The sequence below is a fragment of the Phlebotomus papatasi genome, chromosome 2 (assembly GCF_024763615.1).
Source record: "Phlebotomus papatasi isolate M1 chromosome 2, Ppap_2.1, whole genome shotgun sequence".
Taxonomy (NCBI): Eukaryota; Metazoa; Arthropoda; class Insecta; order Diptera; family Psychodidae; genus Phlebotomus; species Phlebotomus papatasi.
Genome location: NC_077223.1, coordinates 76,964,447 through 76,989,092, shown reverse-complemented (window position 1 = coordinate 76,989,092; position 24,646 = coordinate 76,964,447). Strand labels below are relative to the sequence as shown.

Genomic DNA, 24,646 nt, shown 5'->3' with positions numbered 1-24,646 from the left:
AAATATGAAAAATATAGATACGACAAACAATCCAATAACCAATCGTTATGTTCCGATTGTACCCATTTCGATACATCCATCGCTGTCATGGCATTACCTTGAACTTTGATAGAAAAGCAATATGAATGTCCTAGCGTTAGTAGTATTAGTTGTAGAGGAAGGTTTTGCACCTTCGTAATGTTGCAGCTTCGTAAAAGTTGACTTTTTTCCAAGTTACTAAATGAATTTCATCCATGGACATATAATCTAAAAACTAGTCCTACATCTCACATTTCCTGACAAGCTTGGAAGCCTAGGTCTTTTTTCCTGGGTCCAAAAGGCAAAAATAAAAAAATGGGCCTAAAATCGTAATTCTGATGTGTAATATTTTATGCATTTTTTGCACACTGCAAGTGTCTTTTCGAAAAAGCAACTATTCCAAGTTATAAAGGGTTTATTAGGGTTAATATTTACCGTGAAAATCTTTTGCTTGAAGGGTGTCGTTTTTTGTGGGTTGAGGAAAATTCATAAAAATTACCACCCTTGCAACTCAGGACAATTGAATTTTGCAGCTTCGTAAAAACATCTGTGAAAATTACTGACGACCGAATTTGAGAATTCCTCACTGTTTTGGGTCACACTGTGCACGCCGCTCGGGATATTTGACTCATCAGAGATTCCACTGAATAAATTCACAAGAAAATTTGGAATAATAAATAATTTTCACTAAAATCTCGAAGGAAACACGCAATTCCCCATCAAAATGAGACTTCATCAGATATTTTTATTTCACTTGTGTCAAATTAAACATTAAGCCTGAATCTACTTATGGTAGGTGTGATTGCCCATGCGGTGCGTTTTGAGATTTTTTCACCCAATTTGGTTTGTATTCAAGCGGAATTTTTCACATTTTACTTTAAATTAATTACTGATAATTCTAAGAATCACTGATGTTCACAAAGTGTTCTGTAAGACGGATTCGAGACGTTAGGAAAAAAGCAAGGATTACAATAGGTGTGATTACTACTTTCTTATTTGTGCACTGATGAAACGAGACTGCTCGGTGTTTTTTGAGTATTTCTCATTCAATTTTCCTTGTTTTAAAGTGAAACTTCCCACATTTCACTTTAAATTGGTGGCTGGTCATTTTTGAAATCAGTTACGTCCGAAATATGTTCTGTAAGACCCATTGAAGGTGTTAGAGAAAATCTGAGGATTACATTAGGTGTGATTTTGAGAGAATCATCCCTAACCAAGCTCTTAACTGACTGTCAGAATGCAGGGAAAAAATGGTTTTCCGAGTGTCAAAAAACATGTGTTAGAAAAATAGCTTAAAATTGATTTTTAATGCGTGATACCTCCTATAAATGATGAAAACAAGTAGATGAAAGTTCCATCTAAGTAGTGATGCCCAAATTTTTGTGTCCGGTGTAATGTTTTCGTGGAAAATGAGGCCTACAGAGGTGGGAAAAAGTGGTACGAAGCTGAGTTAACCAGGGCACATTCGTAAAAAATGCCGCTACATTTTCATTTCCCTGTAGAGGAAAATCCAAGGACTTTCAGGAATTTTGTGAGGCAGAATTATGAACCCAATAAGTAAGAGATTTTTTTTGATATAGTGATATAATTGATTCGGTGTGTGTGGCATTCAGTAAAAAATCTTAAATCTTGGACTCCTTTTTTAATACGCACCTTCAAAATCTTCCCCTATATGAATAAAGGGGTGGCAAAGCTTCCCATCTTTTCGAAATGCTCAAATTGATGACTTAGATGCTATACCTCAAATGTGCTTTTGCATCATTTACCTTTATTAATGAAGTTCTTTAATTACAATGCAAGAGGAAAAGCATGGTATTAACGAGTTTAAAAATTTAAATTTCTGCGCTATTCTTATTTATGCTTACCGATCAAAAACCGACAATGATGTATAAATCAATCAAAAGATTGCCCAAAATTATTTAGAAGTAGTATAGCTTAATTCAGAACCTGCTCTAAAAGAGAATTTTTCACAACTCCACGGAAATAGATTTTTTTTCTTGATAAGTACCAGTAGGGCGAACGTCCCATGTTTCGTATGATCCAAAGCTTCGTAAAACTAAATGTTTTCTATCTTTCTGAATAAATGTGACTCCGCAATATATTTTAAAAACTAGAAACTTTCCCCATAGTTTTTAAAATTTTGAGTGCGATATTATGAGTCACATTTATTGAGAAACATAGATAAAGTCTAGTCATTATAAAGCTTAAGATCCTACGAAGCAGTGGCACTTTCCTCTAGTACTAAAGTTTTATGTATTATCTATGTTGCTTATTTCATATTTTGCGCTCTATAGCTAAATCGAAAATTCATTCACATTGATAAAAGTTTTAATACAAAAAAATCTCTTTAGCAGAAGATTATGAATTAAGACTATTTCGTCCTAATACATTAAAAATTTTAATAAAAATCAGTTATTGGTTCACAACCGGTTCGTAATTAATTAACACCGGTTTAAACTTGCCAAAAATTAACACGTCTTTTCAGTGAGACCAAACATAATCCCATTCGGTTGAGACATATATTCTATATAAAGGATTCTTAACTTTTAAATCTTGAAAAATCAGTATTAAGAATAATTCAACGTTATTTTCGAATATGGACGGAATGTCAGCCTAGGCAGCTTTTGAATCATATGCGTTTTCGAACAATCCCACAAAAAGGTGATTTTGGAGAGGATGGAAGGGGTTGGGGTAAATTGATCGCTATGTTTATGATAGGAAAGTGGATGGTTGGGAGGTGCCCTTATATATGCTAAATCTCTATCTTTGGCTCTAAAAGGCTTTTCGGACTGCTTAATAATTGCTAACAGAAAGTGAAACCTAAGATATAAATTTGAACTCTTTACATAAAATGCTGCTTTTCGAAGGAGTATCTTTTAACACAGTGCACAGTTAATGAAAAGAAGGGAAGATACAGAAGAAAAATGAATTATTAGGCTAACGATCCTCAACTCAACTTATGTTGAGGGACCATCGAATACCTCAAGTCGCTATATCTAACCGTTCAGCTTCAATCTGTGATGACAGCCGGAAGCCAGGAATTTTGAGAAATCAAAAATAAAGAGATTATCTATAACGCTCTATTTGTGGAGTTCGAGCAATAGAACTTTTTCAATTCGGGTAGGGTGGAGTCTACACTTGTGGATGTTACACACTTATGGACAGCTCGTAGAAATCTCTATTTTTTACATAAAATAAATGTTGGAAAATTACAATATTAACATTATTTTATGGCTTATCTTTAAATACAACGTGAAAACTAATTTCCTTTAATCTTTAACCACAATTCTAATTGTTTTAAGAAAAATATTTTGCTGATGCGATAATTGATTAAAAATACATGAAATTGTTAAGATATTTGCTAACGCACTTGCAAATTTTAATGCCAAAATTTCATATATTTTATCGAAAATATTTAATGTTATGCTTCTGATACTCTTTCATTAGTTACTAATTTTCCTTTTTTAATTTTATTTTTTATATATTTTGGTATAGAAATATTAAATTAGGAGATGTCCATAAGCGTAAATTTATTTGAGGAGATTACACACTTATGGACGTAATATTTTACGAGTGGCGCCCTCACAATATTTTATTATTGGACCATTGTCAATCGTTGTGATTTTTTTCTATGGAGTTGAAAAAGATTTCTGGCAAACAATATCAAGTAAAATTTAAGGTGAATGTTTGATATCAAGTGGAAAAGTGTTGTGTATAATCCTATTTCAAGATTTTCTGAAAACTGCACATTTTAAACTAAATGTTTGTATATTTTTCAACATAACCTAACTTTTGATTTCAAGAACAATGACACCTCCTAAAACCGTAAAGAAAACAACAAAAAAACAGCAGTTATATTCTTGTCAGAGGGTAACGAGAGCCTTAAAGGTCAGTATTGTAAATGGAATGATCTTGACGAAGAATTCTCAGCACATTCCTGTACAACACTACACAGAAAGTCTCCGGAAAGTCTCCGAATAAGGTATCTGGTCATGGAGGATATCACAGTGCTTTGAAAAAGAAAACGCGAGAGGAAATTGTGAGGTGGATTTTCTATTCTGCTAAGTGTAGCTTTCCCATAACTAAAGACGATACTAGCTACACTAGAGAAAATCATTTCAGTGACGCAATTCTAAACAGGGTTTTAAGAACGCAAGACCATCAAATCAGTCGTTCTACAGATTTTTAAGGAAGCATCCGGAAGTTGTTCAAAGATCAAACAAGTGAGACAAGAAAATTGAGGAAGATGAAATAGACAGAAGACGAATAAATAAAGAAAAGTAGATCAAGAAAGAAGAAAACTTTAAAAAAAAATAAGGAGAAAAAAAGAAAAGAGGTGCAAAAGAAAATTAACTGTTCAAAAAAATTTAAAGAAAAAAATGAATAAAAATTGTTGAACTTGCTTAAAATTATAGTACTCCCTCCGTTCCGAAATAAGTCGTACGTTTGGGAAAAATTCTTGTTCCGAAATAAGTCATACGTTTGGGAAAAAAATGGGATTAAGGAAAGTTTGTTGGTAAATGTTTTGTGTATCAACAATTATCTCTTGTAAAGAACTATTGCTAATGTCCAGTACTAATATTGGGGTCCAGTCTTGATGATTTGTTGAGGAACGAATGTCTTAAAAATGTATTATTTTTGGAGTTTTATTTTTAATCTAAATTAGGTGCAGAATGGTGAGAGATACAAACTTGGGACCTTTGGGGGACCCCCCCATAAGTTGACCCTGGGACCATTAATATATCCTTTATTTTCCCCCCACCCCTCCCCTTCCCCTCCAAAATCATGTTTTTTTGGGATTGCTCGAAAACACGTCGTGCGATTTTTTTCTTCAATTCTGTATATGTTTTAGAGAAACATATAAATTGTCCCAGGGTCAACTTATGGGGGTCCACTGAAGGTCCCAAGTCCCTATCTCTCACCATTTTGCATTCAGATATTCGAACACATAAAAAAGGATGTTCTTTTTATTGCTCATTCTGCAAAATTTGAGCAATATAAAAATCCCATATCGGTAATAGCTGTTGAGCTCTACTTGTGCATACTAAAAATTTAGAACAAATTCTAGCCTGTAATGTTAATCACAGTCCATTTTTTAGTAATTAACTATCTACCGGAGCTCTTTGAAAAAAACGCGAAAAATGGACAACTTCAACATATCGATTCCTCAACTTACCATCGTGAAAGGATCCCCATATTATCCTTGAACATGGAGGACAGTTCATACATAAGATATTTGCAAATAACAAAAACATTCTCTGAAACCATTCCTTAATCCCTAATTTTTCGTCAAACGTACGACTTATTTCGGAACGGAGGGAGTATTTTGCTTACATTCCCTTTCACTAAATTTTTTATTATCAATTTGGATTTCTAACACTTTTTAACTTGTGTCCATAAGTGTGTACATGAGCATCCATAAGTGTGTAAAAGTGTCCACAAGTGGAGAATTTGATATGGTCAGAAGATCCAAATTATTTGGGGGGCTTAGGGGAATATTTTAATTAATTCGCTAGAGGTTATCGAAAGGAACTACATTAAAGAACTTACACTTAAAATTTCATTTTATTTAGTCAAAAAGAAAACGAATTACAAGCCGCTATACCCTTAATCTGTCCATATGTGTAGACTCGACCCTAATTTTCTTATCTTTGATCTGATATGTATTAAAATTAATTTAAAAATTCATTAGACTTTATGATTGAATATAAGAAATATCAAATGAAAAGAGGGCAAATTGTTAACAAAGTTGATTAGGTAATTGGAGTATTTCCATGCTCAGCAAGGAAATTACCAATAAAAATTACTTTATGTATAGAAAGTCTTAAACGCTTTCATTAAAAGATACATAATAACTAATACCTGGAAATTATTTTAAAAGTAATTTAAATATTCTTAATTTCTTACATAATTAAAATTAGTAAAATGTTTGTAACCAAATTAAAATTTTAATAGTGACAGTGAGAAATATATTAAAAACTTTAAATTTAAATTAAGACTGAAATTTAATACTAAATGGCAAAGTTCGAGATTAGGGTCTTTTTAGCTGTAAGACTATATAGATATACGATTTCATCGCATATTTCTAAAGGAATCTGGGTCTTATAATTATTTTATTTAGTTCCACAATTGTTTTGTAAAGTTAATTACTTTACGTTAAAACCGATGCGATAATTGATACATGTATTAAAAACTCCCAATGATGTCCCCTAATTAATTCAGTTCTAAGATTTTGGGATTTTTAATTCAAATTTTGAGCACAAAGCAAACACATATTTTTTTTTTAAATTTTATATTACAATCGCAAATTACACTTTATTTCTTCTCAAAAAGAAGTTAAATGCTTATCTCATAAAAATCTTTTGGGTAATTTTGAGGAGATTTCTTCCAATGCTTCGATTGTTAACGATTTTATAATACATTCGTTAGCCATTCAGTCGCGATTGTATATGACATTTGTGATGTTCTGAGCTGAATCAGATGAGTATCAAAGGAAAATTTCAGCAATGTCATTATCATTGGAGGATTTTAGTGTCTTGGACTTTCCCACGGTGATTGTCGGTATGAGGAGGAAGGGTTGCAAGGGGAGGAATTTAGCGCTTCTATCCAACGATCATTTAACCAGTTTTGCTTTCACAACTGACCTCAGCTGAAGGGTGTTGTTTGTCCATCGTAATGTCCATTCACCCTTTTTTTTATGTATATATGCTAAGAAAATCTTTAGGCTCAATTGTGAGAAAACAGTGAGAGTGCAGATAAAGCAATGGTCATTTGGACTATCTCCCTGTCGTTGACCGTTTCATCCCTCTTTTGTTCCCTTGTTCTGCCCTGTGAAAAGTCCTCAAGGGGGCCGAAGTGTTGTCTTGTTCTTCCATGCTTTGAGAATATGTGGGAAAATCTTGGTGATTCGAAAACTGGATGGCAATGGTTTTTTGTGTCCACTGTACATTCCTCAAATGTCTGTTGTCCGAGAAAATTGTTGGACATTGACAATTAAAGGAAGACGGTTGATGCTTTTTGTGAGCTTCACTTCTGAGATCTTTTCTTTGGGCATTTTTCGTGAAGGGATAGAACAAGTTTTAAATCATTTTTAACCTATGGTGGGGCTTCTTCTTTCCCTGATGAAGTGTAACGGAATGTCCAGATGTCCACTGAATTTCTCATTCAATCGTGAACATTTAAAATATCACTATTTGCTATAGTAGAAGAGGATGATATAAAAAAGAGCCTTCAAGTTTATATCGCACAAACAGCCAAAGGACATCTTTCTATTATAAGAAGCGTTTAAAATTTAAATATCCGTTGGTGTCTTGTTTTTGCTCAATACGGCTTCCGTCGAGATATGGAAAATACCCATTTAACTGTTGACCATTGCGAAAGAGGAGAAAAAATACCAAACGAACATTCCTAATGATATTTTATGGATTGCAACTGCACAAAATGGCCATAAAGTCGTTGATCGTTTAACTAGAAAATTTCTTTCTCTCATATCTCTTTTCTCCTGATGAACTTTTAATTTAACTTCCAACAAGAGAAATGCTAACCCAATTAGCGTCAACCACTTCAATTGCTTCATCTCAACAATTGAGATCAGGCTAATAATATTTTAATGTTTTTCGCAAAGGAAATTACTAAGCCAACATCGTTACATACTCCTTTTTTCATAAATACATACAACACTTCGTCAGCAATGTTTGATGAGGAGTGGAAAGGAGTACTTTAAAGAAAAAAAAATATTAATGTATTTTATGTCTGTGCCATTTAACCCAAATATTTTGAGTCCGAAAGTTCTCACTGGGAGAGAGTCATTGCCGAGAAAATACACAAAAGGTGGGAGATTAATCAAGAAACTTATGCATTAATCAATTATGAGGCAAAATTCCTGATGGAACTGGACAGTTGGTACAAGAAATGCAAAATTATGACTCTGTTGGCTAATTTACGTTGGAACACTCTCTCTGACAGAGTTGATGATTCAGTTGCATTTCATATTTTAGATGAATGATGATATATTTTCTGTTGTTTTGATACAGTGATTGGGATATAAGAGGAGGTGGGGCTATTTTAAGCTGCGGGGCTACATAGATATATTTCGTATATTTCTAAAGAAAACTGGACCTAACAATTTTATTATTTAGTTTCACAAATGTTTTGTAGAACTAAATAACATTGCACAGTAAAAAAATAACACTGTTATAGTGTGTAATCTTCCACACCACTATTATAGTGTTAAATTAAAAAAGTGTTTAATTTAAAATTCTTTAATTTAAAGTTGTTGAATTTCGTGTTGTTGAATCTGGAGTTGTTGAATTAAAAAAAATTGTTGAAGTTTTGTGTGTAAACTCAAAAACTGTTCAATTTTCATTTCATTTCGAAGATTTTGTTTTGCTTTTTTTTTTAGACATTTGTAATGTTTTTTCCTGTACTCTGGACTGGATACCTACCCCCTCCCTCCCCTAATGCGAGATGATTACATTTAATGCTCGGATCTTCACGATATACTTATTATGCATATAAATATTTGATGTTCTATATGACTTTTGCCCAATGAAAAACTTCTCGACTGAATTATAAGTCTTAAATGGAAATTCAACAATTTACAATTTTGTTTAAAACCTCAACAACTTTTGTCACAAAATTCAACAACTTTTGTTTAAAAATTCAACAACTTTGGTTGAAATACATAAGTCACACACTATAACTGTGAAAAATTATGATCGTATTATAGTAGTGTTAATTTTTGATCATGTGACAAAAATACCATAAAGTTGTGTATTTTTTACACTATAATATTGTGAAAAACTATAATCATACTATAAGAGTGGTAAGTTTTAGAATTTTTCAACAGTTTTGAATAACAAAACATTGTTGAAAAATTTTCTGATTATAATAGTGAGAAATTTTACAGAGATCGCAATTAAATAATTAATTTATACGATTTTACTCTATTAATAGTGTTAAAATTTTACACATTTTCAAATTAAACAACAGTGTTGAACATTTTTCAACTATAATAATGGTTATTTTCAATCACGTGACATTAATTTACCAAAACGTTTTGCATTTTTTTAAAACATTTTTAAATTAAAGAATTAAAATGGTCGATTTTGCACTATTTAGTAGTAAAATTTTACACATTTTTTACTGTGTACGTTAAAGTCTACTTTCTTTTAGAAATATGCTAAATATAATTATATATCAATGTAGTCTCACAGTTTAGAATAGCCCGACCTACTTCTTGCTGGGGATAAAGTATTTCCAGAGCTGGGGAGTTGTCGTGGAGATAATTATAATGGACAGAAAACCAATTATATTTTTAATAAGCTTATGGTAGCTGAGATTCTTTTCACGCAACTTCGAAATGCTCGTACCTTTGGAATGCTTGTAAATTCAACTGTACCAATTTCTTGTAGATGCTCACCATATCTCAGGTCTAGAGAATTGAATACTCGTTTTGATGCTGAAGTGTTCGCATTCTTTTGGATGCATGTCTAAGTACTTCATTAACATAATTTCAATTCTTTAAATTGCTTTTTAGTATGTACAGTGAGCTTCTAATAGTGTAAATTCATAAAGATCCTACACAGAAAAAAATATTTCGTAAAATTGTTCGTAGATATTTGTGAATTTCTATTGGAGACTTACGAAATGCTTGTAAATCGTATAACATACGAATAAGTTTGTAAAAGTTTGTACTATTTACGAACATTGTAAAATAATCATTCGACGAGCATTTTTTGTACCTTTACAAACATTTGTGTGTAAATGTTCATAAATACAAAAAAGGGGTCGTAAAATTTTGTCATTTGTTCGTAAAGTTGTTGCCAAACAAACAAAAATTTACGAAAAAATGTTTGGAAATATGAATTCTTAGATACTATAGGGATCCTTGTCCATTACAGAAATGCTCACTACGAATTCAAGTATTATAGACATAAAAATTAATGTTTCCAACTGACCCAGTTTCCCCTACACTTTTTTTTAAAATTACATTATAGTAGGGTAAGTATGCCAAATTTCGGCATACTTGCATATAAGCACCGAAGTCCTAAGTTTGAAATGCAATATTTTTAATTCATATTGATATTTTTTGTTACCTCCTTTTCGGGAGGGTTGTGTGGAACCTTGAATACCAGTTTATCAAATTTGTTTTCTTTAAATCACTTCCTAAAATATTTAGAAAATAATAAAAATATGGACATTGCTTTGGGTAGTATTCCGGCCACTTTGAGTGAAATACCGTCCACCATTTTTCTGACCACCTTTTGTGACGCAACGAATAGAAAATTTCAAAACGTCAAACGGAACGAGTTTTATATTTAGTTTAATACGTTTATATGACCCACAAGCCTTGAGATCTTCCGTGTAATTTGTCCTGAAGACCTGAAGAGTAGCATCTCAAATTAACGCGCAGATTCCAGTAGCAATTTTGCCCTTCCTGAACTCTTCCAATGCCTTTTCCACATCATCTTTTCCATAGAAGCGATGTTTTTTTTCTCTGAACATTGTAGAACTCATAAATTGAAAAAAAAAACATAAAATGAATAAGAAATTTAGGAAAGGAAAAGATGTTGCCGGAATAGGCAACTCTACCTCACCGGAGAGACGCTCACAAAGTATATACTTTTTTACGCGAAATACAGGATCCAGCTGGGAAATTTTATCCGAAATTTAAAGATTGATTGACTATTAACATAAACAGAAACAATCTTTAATGAAAACTAATCAATTTTCATGAAAAACACCGAAGGAAAACCTTCTGCACTTTACCACAAATCGTAAGACTGCTAGAAATACAATCGATCTGTTACATTTTTTGTAAGACTTTCCACACAGAGATTTTACAACGCAATTTAAATTCAAATTATACCTAAAATTTAACGGTCTTTGTGTTAATACATCCTAAAATGAATAAATATTTAAGAGCAAAATGAATTCATTGACTATTCGAAGATAACATACATAATTTTAATTAATTTATTTGCATGGCCGTAATTACACTCAAAGTGGCCGAAATTAGAAGTTGGCCGAAATTTGGCACACTTCCCCTAATTCATTCAGGATAATTTTTGGCTAATCGGAATTTACTAGAAGTAATTCTTGTAATAATGCTTACGGCACATAGTCAGTCACAGCGTTTAAAATTAAAATTATCAATTTTTGCTTTTCAATCTTTAATCTATGACCTTTCCAACTTAAATTAGCCGGGAAGGAAAGGCTGGAGAAAGGGCACAAGAGGTAGAGGTAAAATGAGAAACAAGGCAATTGCAATTAATTGAAGTGCAACACGCAAAGATTTTTCAAATTATAAGATATAGAACGATGGAGAAATAACTTTGGCGAAAAGACTCAAATTATATCCGCAACTTCTTCATATATTTTCCATTCTGATCTCGGTACAAGAGACATTTTGACTTTAATCCGATTGCATGGGGAGATCGAGTGAAAAATTGGATGATGAACGTAATGGTACAAAAAAAAATCAATAAGTGTCAATCATGGGAATGGAAATTTAATCAATTTGAGAATTTATTCTGTTCTGCTATAAAATATTTGTTCATTGATCGATCATTCGATTGAGTTGCGAGATGCATATTAACAGGGCATGGGAGAATGGAAAGGTGGAGAGAGATCAGGAAATGTCTGTCAAAAGTCTCGGATTGTTTCTTCAAGTTGATTTGATATTCCAAGTGAACTCAATTTCCTCCATTGCGGCACATCAAATTCAAATTTTATCCATTTTCAGTGACTCAAATTGTCACACACAGACGAAAGACTTCAATGAGTTTTGAGCGACGAACCTCCAACTATGGGAGGATGGGAGGAGAAAAAGTTCTCTAGTATTCTTGATTTTTTTTTTGTAATTCACAATCATAGAAAGAATGGGTAGAATAGGAGTAAAATGGATAAAGAAGAAGGGTAGAAAGAGAAACGCGAGAGACAGTTCTAAATGAAATTCAGTTTGGTGTCTTTGGGTTTTTTTCGAATCCCGCGGGGCGATTCGCTGTGAGCTCTGTGAGATGGTGCGCAAGATGAGGGGCGAACTGAAAGACGAATGCAATGGAGAATATAATCTTAAAAGCAAAAAGCTATAAAATATTCGGACATATTTTCTCGACATCGATTCTCTCTTTTGCCCTCTCTCTCTTATTTCATCTTATTCTCCTCCATCCACCATCTCTCTTGGGCTCTTTGGTGAGCATGATCGAAGAGAAACGACAGTGGTCTGACTGAGTTACTAACTCTTAAATTAACTCTTGCGACTCTTTAAAATAAACGATAATGATGATGGTAGTGTCAAAGAGTCATGAACTCATTTTTACATTTATTGAACACTATCGGTGTATTAGTTTTTTTCCCTCCTTTAACTCCTTCCTCATTTTTCACACATCCAAAATGTTCATCTTCGTCTCTTGCATCTCGACATCAATATTAAAATGTATTTGTATTTTTTTAAACTTCATATTTTCTTCTTCACAAACTTTATTCTTCACTGGACCTTTATTACCAAAGTTTAAACATGGAAACGAAGAAAGAACGAAAGAGAACTGATGATTCTAGAAGCAATCTTTACGAAATCTCTGAAAAAAAAACAGTGACGGAGGTAATTCAACAGTTTACGAGTTAGGTTTTTTCTCTTAAAATTTTTTAAAACTGTTTTCAAAAAGTCTGTTTTTAAAGAGTTGTATTTAGAAATTTAAAAAAATGATTTAGATTTGTATTTAAAAAAATTAAGAACGATCGTACTTAGTATTTCACCTGTTTCTTACTAGAACCGGCGTTATAGGGCATAATCTTATTATAATTTGAAGGCAGTGGGTATCCTCAAACTTGTTACTCTTATAAATTCTTAATTGTAAAAGATCCGATTACAATATAATCTTAATTCAACATTTGTACAACACCAATTCAGTTATGGAAAATTTAGCCATCTGTAAAAATACGGGTAATAGTCGATTCGACTAAATACCTAAAGGGGATTCGAACACGAGATACTTGTATCTCATAGAGCAAAAATTCTGGAATTAAACCCATTGAGTTGAGTGCCTCTAGGAACCAATCCTTAATCTATTAAAAAAAAGTTTCTTAACTAGTGCTTTGACTAATTATTGACTTAGACTTAGAATTCGGCTTGAATCCTACAATCGCCACTTTCCTTTAATATTCAATATTTAATTTAAGTGTGACATACGTTTTTATATTTGAATTCTCGATATATTATGCGACTTGTTATTAAAATTTAATACATAACTTTGAGATGGATTTTGCAACACTATTTTTTTAATTTTGAAAATTTTTTATTTTAATTTTAATATTGGACTCAGGTTGTCAGTTGTCGTGTTGGTCCATTATCATACACAGTTTTGAAAATGCATTGATGACCGGAAGAACAGAAGAAAGGGATATTACAGGTTTTCAAAATACGGATCACATTTAAAATTTTCGCACCCGTGCAATATGCTATATGGGGGAATTCCGCATTCGTCTGAATCATGCATAACTTCTATTCAGGCGAGAAGAATGAAATGGCTTGGTCATGCGTAGCATGGGTCCCGGTCAAAATCCCGAAAGCCAAAATCCCGAATGAGCCAAAATCCCGAAAACCAAAATCCCGAATTCTTAAAAGTATCATAGCTACACCCACGATTGTATCCGCGCTTGCTGAAAGGTAAAGGGAAATCTTCTGTGTCTTAAGAAATTATTCTAAACATTTTCCTCCATATAATTTCATCCTTTTCGGGATTTTGGAGTTCGGTATTTTGGCTTTCGGGATTTTGGCTGCCACCGGCGTAGCATTACGGATTCCTGATGAAAGAATACCAAGGGCGCTACGGAATCTAGAATGGGAGAGAAAAAGTCAGAAAGGTCATCCCAGAAGGGGATGGAAAGACGTAATGGATAATGTTCATAAAGAATTAGGTGTGTTTCGATGCTTGTGGGCGATAACGTAAGCTATGTCCTTTAAAGAAAAATAGTCACCTAAAGAATGTAATGGGTAAATATTATTCTTAGCAAATAGTGGGCGGGAAAGTATTTTTTTTTAAATTTTTTCTCTTTAATTTTTCACGATGTTTCGAGGATGGATGTCCTCTTCACCATCATGAATTATTAACGCAGGACTTTGTGTTAGTCCGCTGAATAGTGAACTTAAAGGAATATTGTAATCAAGTGCAAGCGTAGTGTAGTAGGAAATCTTCATCTTATGTAATTTTTCTTTTAAATTCGAAACTTGATGTAGGGGACCTCCATTCTCGAAACGTCGTGAAGAATTTAAGAGAAAAAAATCAGGGCAGGTCTATTTTTCCGACTACTATCTGTTACATTTTATCAGACAGAAAATTCATTCAAAAATTAAATCCTTGGATTGATTGAGATGAGGACGACCCAGCCTAGAAAGTCTTTAGGGGCAGAGTTTGCTTCGAGAAAATTAGATTGACCCCGATGGATCGACGCGTAAAGGCTCGAGACTCAGAATGATCCTCGAGAAAATGTTGGCCTGTAAAGTTCGATGGTATAGATTTGTCCTAAAATGTTATACACGGAGGGCTTAGGATCATCGTTTAGACTTTTAGAGGTTTTTTGCATAGATTTTCTTTACCTAGGGGAAACTGGGGCACCACCAAACACTGCATTTTTTTAATAGGATATTCGACTTCAGAGGACAAGACATAGGAATTAATAGGAACTATAGGGATGCTTGTCCACTGAAGGAATTGTCCTAATAGTCCAAATAGTTTAGAAATAAAAATTAGTGTTTGGTGCTACCCCGTGTTTGGTGGTGCCCCAGTTTCCCCTTATTCTTTACCGGCAAAATTTACATTCTCGAGGATCAGCCTGAATCTCTTTGAGCCCTAAGGTCCCAAATAGTTTGATCCTTGAGAACATATAGCCTGCAAAATTTGGCAATTAAAGGATTAGGTAAAAGAAATTCATATAAAGGACCCCTAATCGATAGTTCTAAGCCTTCAGTGTTTGCCAGTTTGGGATAAATACTTATTGATAAATTTTACAGGCTGAACTGGCTAATCTTTCTCAAGAATCAGACTGAGTTTATTTGGACCCTAAAATGCTCTAGTGACGACGAGTCATTCCCTGAGTCCTGAGACAGGTCAAGAGCAGCAATTGGTTATAATGCCAGTTAAGTAAGTTTACTTTTATTTAAATGGATATGGTAAAAGCCTGGTTCTGTATAACAACGTTATCGTTAATAACATATCAGATTATGCTATGCACTTATGAACAACCTACCTAGATAGTAGTTGACCTATTGACAGTAAGAATCCTATATGAATACTAGATTGATGTAAGATAATTTGCAAACAACTCTTATTTTCAAATTATTGATTGATGTTTTCCCATTCAATTTCATTGAGATATTCATGTAGAAAATTCCTAGAATTCTCACTTGGAATATTATAGTGAATAGTACATATTTGTTTACTAAATATTTCACTTACGTAATATGCTGAAATTGTGGTATAAGTTCGTGCTTGGGAAAGGAGGTTGAGCTGAGGAAAAATTGACGCCACTGCAGAGCAGAGTTTCCCCTCGAGGTTTTAACTTAACGTTTTGATTTGAGGCTCCTTTAACTCTTCCATTTCTTGCGGCTGTGTATTGTTAATGGTGATCGTTTTATTTTTCATCATGCTCCAACTTTTTATAATACACCCAGCATCCACACTGTAATTGTTTCCTCTGCAGGGTCACATTGTAGATTATTGCATATATATATAATAGTTTGTCTATGCAACTTTTGATTTCTGTGTGCTGTCTTTCCGGCATAAAGTATTGTATGATGCTGATTGCTGATGCACGTGTCTTGAATGATGTGCTTGGGTATATATATTTTTGATGAGAGTGAAAATGATGGTTGATGGAGATTTTTGTTGGTAATTTTTCACTCAAATATACTTTACAGTGTATACGGATTGGTATGGCATTCTTGGAGTATTGCTCTTTCTCTTTCTGTCTCCTCCACACCTCAATCAGTGGCGTTTTATACGATGCTACGTGTTGATTGTCTTCTCTCTGTCTCTCCTGTGAGGCTGTGATGGCTCAGTATAGTGTGTATTTTGGTTGATGGTGGTGTTACAGGCGAAAGAGAAGACATTACCTTACGGACGCCATGTTAGATCGTGAGATGGTGAAGAAATTCACCTACGTTCCTGGTAAACTCAGGTACTGGGCTATACGAGATCCACGGTGATTTGTGTCGATTCACCCACCGTCGTTGGAAGTGTGTGTTTCAGCCACGATCATACGTCCCTATTGAGGTGAAATTGTAGTAAGAGAGACGTATGTATTGGACAATGGTCGCAGATTGAGCCCCACCATTATGCGCAGTTGCCAAGAAATATTGGAGAGGTAGTGTAGTTTGAAACGGACACCTGCTAAAATCTTATAAGAATTCCACCCAAAATCTACCCTCAAACCCTATTATTGTGATGTGTCAGTGTACTACAAAATGTGACATATTAACGTGATATTGTAGTTCATCCCCAGTGCCAGTGGATTTCGCGCAAATATTAACCACATCCACAGTCAACGACTCTCTCGAGCCAAGTTTCGATCAAAGTGGAAGAAGGTGAGGAGACTATATACGCTCTTGTTGGCCTTTCTGTGATCTTTTGCTAAAATTGAGATGAAAAGTCTCAAAAAGTATTTCTTTAGAAGAAAAGACCAAAAGTATCCAATTAAGTGGTATATTGTGACCTAATGTAAAAGTTAAGGATCGTCAACTAGGTCCATCGGGAGTGATTTTATAGGCACGAAGTGTAGTAAAGCGTTGAAGTCTTTTGTCGCGATATGGTTAAGTGGGGGTAAGGCATCTTCTAGCTTGGACTATTTGCTAAAGAATATTCATCTCTTAAGTGTCATTTTTTCTGGACAATAGTAGTCTGGGTGTCTCTGTGTGTAAATTAAGCTAATTGTATGTCTTTTTTCCTTTGTTTTTTTTACACCATTCCTCCTCTTCATCTTGTGGTGCTCTTCTCGGCAACTCTGCATTTTACTGGTGTGGTTATATTCAACAGGTATAGTCCACCAATACACCTCAACTTCACCGCCAACAATATTCTGACAGGTATTCTTTGCTCTCCTGTACCTCCTGTGGTTGGTCTTTTTCACTCCTGTATGCTCCTTGGTTTTTGCCCTTCTTTTCGGCTTCCCGCAATTAAGTCACTTTTTTGAGGGTAAAAAGTCACAACACAGTGCTGGTATGATCATTGACAAAAAAAGAACAGTTGAAGGCTTGATATCTCCTCCTTGAATCCTATGCATAAGTAAGAAGATGCAGGTCTTAAAAAACACAATACACCACAGAGACGGTATTTGAGGAAATTTCTAAGATATTTTAAATGCAATTTGCACGATTTGTATGTACTGTATTTATTCCTCCACCCAAGCACATTTTTTGTCGCTTGTACCTCTGATACTTACCAGCTTCTCTCGATATTCTCTCATATAACGCTCCTATAACACATTGTAAGTTACTATCTCTTCGACAATATTGTTTGCCAATAAACAGTTTATATATTGGCAATTGAAGGGGATTAACCGTTACGATGCGGATTGAATCAATAAATTTTGAAAAAGTAGAATTAGGGGACACTCCAGAAAATTCCAGTGTTCGCTCTCTCTCCAGTCTCAGTGCTATAGTCAGATCGATTGTGTTGATATTTTGCAAGGATTAATAAGAATATTTACATTTGGAATTTATTCTACATAAGAGCAAATGCGGTATTTATCTCATTATTAATTGTAGTAATAGTGCAAAGAACTAGCTTGGGATGAGTGTAAATAACCCCAACAATTGAGTGTGATCTTGTGGCAAAATGAACCGGCAAATTGTCAACATGGTAGGTGAAGACGCAAACTGGTTGATTATTCTAGTTTACAACACGTGAAAATTGTAGTTTTCACACTTGATTCACATGACAGAGGAAGAGTTCTGACCGGCTTCTCAAATAGTCACATTGCGATGGAGATTCAGGTCTCTCTTCAGTTGTCTCTCACATGGTGGAACTACAAACAACAACTTACAACTTCTTCCACAAAACCAGCCGTGGAGTAGTTGAACCTGATGTTTTCGGTGGAACTTGATTTTTCCATTCATTCATTACTTTTTTTTCTATACTGTAATTTTATTTATTTTACCTCATTCCTTGCGATTCACCCAGAGCTCCAATTCTTTTTTTGCTTGCTGTGTCTCAGTTTGTGGGTTTCTTTAGGTGGGTGTTCTGGGGATTCTCTATAACTGTCATATGGGAAATCCATTATAAAAAAAATGTCAATCTGGGGAAATTTGAACCTTTGACTCACTGGGCTATATCAGTTCAATTAGGGATCATGACTAACTGGTATTTAGCACAATATCTGCGGCAAAGACAAATTATAAGTTTGACTTCATTTTTTCCGGGGGATTATTACTGAAAGACACTTGATGCGACTTCTTAGAAGCCATAAAAATAAATTTGAACCTGTGACAAGGTAGCAATAAAACACCTGTAGAATTGATGATTTTTCTCTCCAAATTAATTCAATTAAAATCATTCGGAGAGAGTCAAAGTTATACTTGTAATAAGATTTTTCTTATGAGATTTCAATCATGGAACCGCTGATCAAAAGGTATGATCTTGAGGATGATGGGATGATGGTTTAGTGTAGAAGAACAAAAACAGCAAATCCGATGATGAGCGTAACTAAAGACTTTGATCGAATGTAATATAAATGAATGAGGCAGGAGGAAAGATGGAGGTTAAGGAGGAGGGAAGAAAAGAAAAAAGAAGCGATTGAGAAATAAATTCTGGTGAGAATAATTTTATTGCTAAAACATGTAACACGCGAAGCACCACTAAATATGCTGGTATGTCGATGGGAGATGAGGTGGAGGCTGTGGTGATGGTTGAAACGAAAAAAATATTAAAATAAAAATCTCTAGATCAAGAGACGACGGTGATAAATTAAGTTAATGGGTGGGGAATTTATATGTAAATGATATCGAGACGTTTTAATATTATTGTGGTCTCAGCTGATGGTAAGCGATGTATACTTAAAAAAAAAAACAAGGGGAGAGAAGATCTCCGAAGGTAGGGAAAAAAGATGACAAGAAAGGAAATACATGGACGCTCATTTATGTGTAGAAGAGATTGTTGGATGGGTTCTTGGGTTCTTTTTTTTTCGGTTATCTTACCTTGACTTAAAGTTAGAAGAAATTCAAGAATGATGATGATGCTGGAGGAATACATGGGAGAAAAGAGAAACACCACCATCGTATAAAATTATTCAAATAAATTACGTCATCGCTAAGTCCAAGTATAATATGGACAAGAGATGTGAATGAGTGAGAGGAAAATTTAAGAGGTCCCACAAGAACGAAATTTGATGCTCTTTTCTCTTCGCCAAAGATTGTGTGTTTTGTTTCTGCTGGACATAAGAATATACAGGGTGTGTCAGAAATTCTAGATAGTTTGTGAAATTGGTCGGTAGTTAGTCTTTCGTTATTGAATTCTATGGAGTAGGGTAAATGTCCTAATTCAAAACCATTTCCATATGCTTTAACTTTGACAGAAGATTCAATACATTAAGTTCACATTTTTTCTGAAAAGAATTACATAAATTTGCTCCTTGACTCTTCTAGAATGTTACGGTTTAGTGAAAATTCTTTAGATATAATTTGAAAACTTCTTAAATACAATAAAAATACGCGAGTGTAAAATACTTCAATTGGAAACATATTAATCCAAATGGAGACAAGGGAAAGTTTCTAATTGGGGACAAACAGTGTAACTGAAACCGCGACGAAAGGCGTCTAAAACCTTGTTGAGTTGCTCTTGAGTGCAGGATTTGTTCTTATTCCTGGTCTTTACTCCTTTCCCATCTAAAAAAATAAGAAAAACTTTGCAAAAAAAATCATATTTCCGGGGTTTCCTATTGAAGCATTTGCAGACACTTCAGAAAAACCCTTTTTGTTCATGAAATAGATAATTATTTCATTTGAAAACTTTACGTACCGTTAACAATAAAGATTAGCACTGACTTTCCCAGCACTGACTGGTCTGGTTTGTCATTGGAAAACATGGTCGATCGATGAAAAATTCGATGGTGAAAATGGGTGAAAGGGTACACTTTAAATTTTTCTGAGAATTTAACAAATTAAAATTTGTGAATATGAATGGATTTTCGCTTTATTTGGAGCAAAATTAACTAAATAATGAAACTGTGGTATAGAAAATATATAAATATAATAATTTAGTACTGTATTTAATATGAAAACAATGACGTTTCCATTTGGAGTAGCGAAAAGTTTCCATTTAGAGCAGGTTTTGAATTAGTTTAATTTACCCTAATCAATCTCACAGAATTACGAAATTTCTCAAAAGCCTAGGCTTATGAAGTCTAAGTCTAGCTCTTATCATTTATCCTCTTATCTCTTTCGTCTTCTGAAATTTTTTTATGACTATTTGGAATCGATAAATATCCGATTCAGGATATATTTTATTGGATTTCATTTAATTTTTGAGCTAAGATATATTTGAACATAAAAGGAATTTTAATTCAATACTAAGGGTATTTGTAAATATTTTAGTGAATGCCTTCACTTCAATTGCCTTTACTTCAACAATAAAAATCCCTTCTGCACATTTTCGTTTTTGAAAATTTTGTTTCGGAACTCAGAACCAAGGTACACGGTGCTTTTGGCCTAATTTAATTTTAACTTTTATTGCTGTAATATTATTTTTCATATATTTGTAAAAAATATACAAGAGTAAGTTTACAAATTAATGAAACGGTTATGATTTATTTTAATAAGGAAAATACCTTCTAGTCGACCGTTCCACTTTCCACGAGTCAACCACTATGCGTTCGTCATATCGAACGTTGGAATTATGGCCCTCATTCTAAAAATGCGTTAAAAGCATTAGAAGTGCGGATAAAATATGTTAGTAGACAAGTTCTTTAGAAAGCAATCGTAAAAAAGATAAGTGGTCAACATACGAAACCCTAATAGGGGCTTCACGTCTAAGACCTGAGACCTATATGGCTTAACTTCATTTTGACTTAGGATCGGATATTAGGGGCAAATGATCCATTGGATTCAGAAAAACCTATAAAATTGCTTCTTACTGAAGATTTTTTAGACCTTCGGGAACTGGGATAAATCTCTAGCGTAGACTGCTGAAACGTATGTATAGTAAAACGCTGATTTCAAAGTGGCTGAACCACTTTACCATTCGCGTAAAAAATTTATACAAGTATTTTTAAGTGGATAATGCGAACGTTTGATAAAGTTTGAGGAGTTACATGGATCAAAATGGACAAAAATCAGCATATCTTTTTCTCTATTTTTTTCGCATAATAAAAAAATTGTTTAATTCAAGAATTTGGGCATATAAAAGTATAATATTTTAACTATATTTTTGTGAAATTTTCATTTAAAACTTATGAAAATTCAGGATCTAGGACTTGATTTTTGGACGCCTTTAAAAAAACCTTACTTTTCGTAGGACAGGATTTCTTGGAACTGGTTCAACTGAAATCCAAAAAAATAAATAAATATTTTTTGTTAGCTGATGAGTTCTAGTCCTCTAACGAAGTATTTTTGAAAAACTGAAATTTGAATTTTTGGGAAAATTTCATACAAAAAATAACATTTTTGGCGTATTTTACATCACGTTTCGTCTTGTAGAATAAGTTGTGATCAAGTAAACACAAAATCCTTCGTTCAAGGACTAGTTCAACTCATGAGCTAACAGAAAATATTTGCTTTTTGAATATCAGATGAATCAATCAGATGAGAAATCTTGTTCGACGAAAAGTATTTTGTTTTTTTTTCAAAACTAAAAAAATCTCCAGAAATCAGATACTAATGGCTGAATTTTTAAAATTTTTTAAAGAAAATGTCAAAATATACGATTAAAATGCCGTACTTTTATATTTGTAAGGATTTGAATTAAATAGATTTTTTATAATTATGAAAAAAAAAATTGAGAAAATATGCTATTTTTAGGCTTTCTCGACCCATATAACTCCTTAAGTATCTAGAAATTTTTTAGCATTAAAAGTAATTCGAATCGTATCGAGTTAGTGTTATGCACTTAATTTAACGTTTTTAAGAATTTATGTCAGAAAATCTTTCTCAAAATATGCAAGACCTAGGGGAAAGCGCGCTAGCTTCGGACGACTCAAACTTTGGGCAATTCAATTTTTTCGCTATGTTCCTTATGGATTTCATCCATAACTCTTTTCTGAAAATTTGAAGCATTAGACTGGCTATTAAAATAATAATGGTCCATATTCATTTATTGGAAAAAAAATGAATTGTTCGAAGCATAAATCGTCCGAAGGTAGCGCACTTACCCCTAAAACCTTACATATAGATATATTTATTTTTTAAATTGTTTATAAAAATGGAATAATATAAAATTAAAAAAAAATTATCATCACACTGTGATTAATAAGCTACTTTCTGTCCGGGAAATTCTGACGCACCATTTTTATAAGGGGAATTGAGAACTTTTAAAGAAAAAGAATCATCTCTGGTAAATGTATCAAAAGGTGAGGCACGAAAAGAAATAAAGATCACAGTGAGATTCCTCAGTCTGTCTCGCTCTTGGTGAGCCTCTTTCTAACCACCAGTGATCCTCCTCACGTCCCACTGACTGATTGTGCTGCTGGCCTAACCCCTCACAATCTGTGGTCCATCGTTGGAGAGCCCATCTTGGAATTTTGGGAGGCTCTGACTCTTTTCTCTTCTCCAACATCTTACAAACCAAATTTTTTTCTTCATCTTATTTTTATTGCTCCCCTGAAAACATACTCAAGTCCAGTCCATTCGACTTAGCACTGGCCACAATCATTTTGCACCGCGGGAGAAGCTGGAGCTTTTATTTCTCATTTGACTGTTGGCAACAAATATACCATCAATTCAGTGGTGGAGTGGATAGTGGTGTGAGGAACTCAAAATGCTGCCTTGTCGATGCTCCAGCAAATTCACTTTTTGACCCTGCTGTATCTTTTCTTCTTTTTTTTTCACCACACTCCAGAGCATGAACAATTGAACAGAGCTTTTATTTTTTTTACCAACTTCTTACAATATAACCCAGGAGGGCACAAACGGAGAGAAATAATCTTTTATTGCGTTTACCATAAATAAGAAAAAAATGATTCTCGTTTTTTTTTTGCTCTCCAGCAAAAACATTCAATTTTTCTCGGTGATTGTTTCATTTGATAAAGACTGTGATTAAATAGCCACTGAAGAGGAGGGGACTTGGGTGCAAAAAAGCACCGCAACAAAATATCTAGACATGCGGCATTTTTCTCATTTTGATTGCAATCTAAGGCAATTCCAAAGTTAATCCTTCATGCGTATGAAAATAGAATGAAAATCTCGCAATGGCCAATGAAGGGAAATGTATATGTGAGATTATCCTTGAAGTTGTTTACCTTCTGTTATTATTTCAGTAGTCATGCTTGTCGTTTTGCTGCTTTTAAAACGAATTGACGTTTTATTTGTTTATTTTCGTTAATAACATATTGATTCGCTTTATTACATTCTGATGGATGATTTCATGTCTGCTGGAGGCCTCCATAGACCTAAATCAAGAATAGCCTTAGTGTTGGATTCTTTCGATAGATCAAGTGAATTGGAAGTACTATTTTATCTTGATAAAATCTGTTTCCCAATGTAGAATCTCATATTAGTATAATATACATTGGTCAAATGTACAAAAGCATTAAGTTAGAATACCAAAGAGTAGGGGGAAGTGGGGCACCTTTGAAAGTGGGGTACCTTTGAAATTGGGATTTGTCACCTATTTGAGGCTTATCATTGATATACTTTAGCTGCAAAAACAGATTGAGAAGTTGAATTACATTATGATATGGCTTAATTCCACTTAAAAATAGAAGAAAAATCCCAATTTTAAAGGTGCCCCACTTCCCCCTATGTAAAAAGTTAAGCAATTTTATTCAATTCAAATTCTACTAGAATAAAAAAAATAATATGAAAAAATAAGAAAAAAATGTTTTCATTTCTAATTTTTGCATTTCTGCATAAAGTAAACTTATGTGGACTATAATTTCTATATTTTGGAAATTACTTCAATCTGGTGATCCGTAAATAAACTAAACTTGATCAGTATTTATAAAGGTAGGGTAAATTAAGCTAATTCAAAACTTGCTGTAAATGGAAACTTTTCGCTACTCCAAATGGAAACGTCATTGTTTTCATGATAAATACAGTACCAAATTATTATATTTAGATATTTTCTATACCACAATTTTATTATTCAGTTAATTTTGCTCCAAATAAAGCGAAAATCCATTCATATTTACAAATTTTAATTTGTTAATTTCTCAGAAACATTAACAGTGTACCTTTTCACCATCGATCGACCATGTTTTTACAATGAAAAACACAATGAGGTGACTGTTGTTTATTCGTTTTGTTTAACATTTATGTCTTATTTGTGGTTAATTTTAGTTAAAATAAATGCTAATCTTTATTGTTAACGGTACGTGAAGTTTTCAAATGAAATAATTACCTATTTCGTGAACAAAAAGGGTTTTTCTGAAGTGTCTGCAAATGCTTGAACAGGAAACCCCGGAAATATGATTTTTGGAAAGA

At 33.5% G+C, this 24,646-nt stretch overlaps 1 protein-coding gene across 21 annotated transcripts in view; it reads left to right on the top strand.

The window, feature by feature from the left end:
• The first annotated feature begins 16,224 nt into the window (after positions 1-16,224).
• Positions 16,225-24,646, top strand: part of LOC129804438 (protein grainyhead) — a 172,283-nt gene continuing 163,861 nt past the window's right edge. For 4 of the 21 annotated variants that reach the window (XM_055851738.1, XM_055851740.1, XM_055851734.1 and 1 more), the window contains exon 1: positions 16,364-16,603. The gene's annotated coding sequence lies outside the window, so the exon portion shown is untranslated. Of the gene's footprint in view, positions 16,839-17,628; positions 17,877-24,646 lie in introns of those variants that run through there. The other 17 variants (XM_055851729.1, XM_055851727.1, XM_055851728.1 and 14 more) reach the window with 7 other exon arrangements.